At 33.4% G+C, this 1,550-nt stretch overlaps 1 non-coding gene across 1 annotated transcript; it reads left to right on the top strand.

Moving 5' to 3' along the window:
* Positions 1-437: 437 nt before the first annotated feature.
* On the top strand, positions 438-544 carry LOC129471798 (U6 spliceosomal RNA). The gene has a single exon (XR_008653746.1). It is a non-coding gene; the product is annotated as a U6 spliceosomal RNA (small nuclear RNA).
* Positions 545-1,550: the final 1,006 nt, after the last annotated feature.

Here is a 1,550-nt window from a genome sequence, read left to right as displayed (position 1 = left end):
CAATGGTTCAAGTATGCAATTTTAAACCCCCTGAAGGCCCTTTGTTCAGCTGAGAGATGTCCAGGATAATTTTGAAATCACTAAGGCTAGACATGAGGATTCTAAGCCACCCACCTTTCAACTCCTCTTTATTAAGGAAAAGGATGCTTAGAATTAAGGTATTGGGTTTGCTTCTTTGCCTGAGTCTGTACTTGTTGCAACTCTTCTTTTTCATTAATGACTGAGAGGTGGGAATTGGGTCCAGTGTTCTCATATACTTATTAAGGATTACCTTTTGATCTCTTTCTTGGCCTTCCAGAGCTTCTTTCAATATCTGACATGGAAATAGTATGATCAGTGGAGTTGTTATATAATATTAGGGCTTTAAGATCCATTGCACAGCTAGCTTTCTAGATGTTTGTTCCTGCAGCTGAAATAATCAAAAGTATTTTTGATCAGTGCTCGCTTCAGCAGCACATATACTAAAATTGGAATGATACAGAGAAGATTAGCATGGCCCCTGTGCAAGGATGACATGCAAATTCGTGAAGTGTTCCATTAAAAAAATAAACAAAAGTATTTGGATCATTGTATGATATTTATTTTAAAATGCAGCAATGTTGCAAATGCTGCAAACAAATTTATTATGAATCAATGTATTTATGAGTTGATATATTTATACATGTATTCAAATTTGAAAAAATATCAGTGAGTAGTAATGGTCTAAAACCATATAGTATGCTTTTAGAGTTGCTATGGTAACTTATTTCTTGGAAAATCTAATGGATGTCTGGAAATCTGCCATGGTTACTTACCAGCTATTGGAGAAATAGCACTGCATCTTATTTTTTAAAAAGATCTGCTTATTTATTAACTTTATTGTAAATTTCCATAAATTTTAGCAATATGAACTATTTTTAATTAGTATCAATCGAAAGGAATTATATTTTCAAATAGTTAAGAAAATATAAATAGAAATAATCAATAAAAGACTTTTTCGAAAAGACTTGTGTAGAGTGTCCAAAATTCAGAACAATGGAAATACCAACTACTGACAAGAATGTGTAGCAACAGGAACTCTTACTTATTGCTAATAGAAATATAAAATGGTACAGCCACTTTACAGGACAATTTGGTAATTTCTTATGAAATTAAACATACTCCTAGCATATGATCTAGCAATCTTGCCCCTTGCTATTCACCCAAAGTAGTTGAAAATATATGTCCACACAAAAATGTGGATGTTTGTAACAGCTTTACTCAAAATTATCAAAACTTGGAAGCAACCAACATGTCCTTCAATAGGTGAATGGATAAACTGAGGCACATCCTTGTCATCCAATGACAAGGAAATATTATTAAATGTTAAAAAATATGAACTATCAAGCCATGAAAAGACATGAGGGAAACTTAAATGTCTATTACTAGATGAAATAAGCCAATCTGAGAAGGCTCCATACTGTGTAATGCCAGCTATATGACATTCTGGAAAAGTCAAAACTATGGAGACAGTAAAAAGCTTGGTGGTTGTCAGAGTTTAGTGGAGAGTGAGGGGTAATAGGCAGAGCACA

This window comes from Symphalangus syndactylus, chromosome 21 (genome assembly GCF_028878055.3).
Source record: "Symphalangus syndactylus isolate Jambi chromosome 21, NHGRI_mSymSyn1-v2.1_pri, whole genome shotgun sequence".
NCBI lineage: Eukaryota > Metazoa > Chordata > Mammalia > Primates > Hylobatidae > Symphalangus > Symphalangus syndactylus.
The sequence above is the reverse complement of the archived record's forward strand: the minus strand, read 5'-3'. Positions and strand labels throughout refer to the sequence as shown.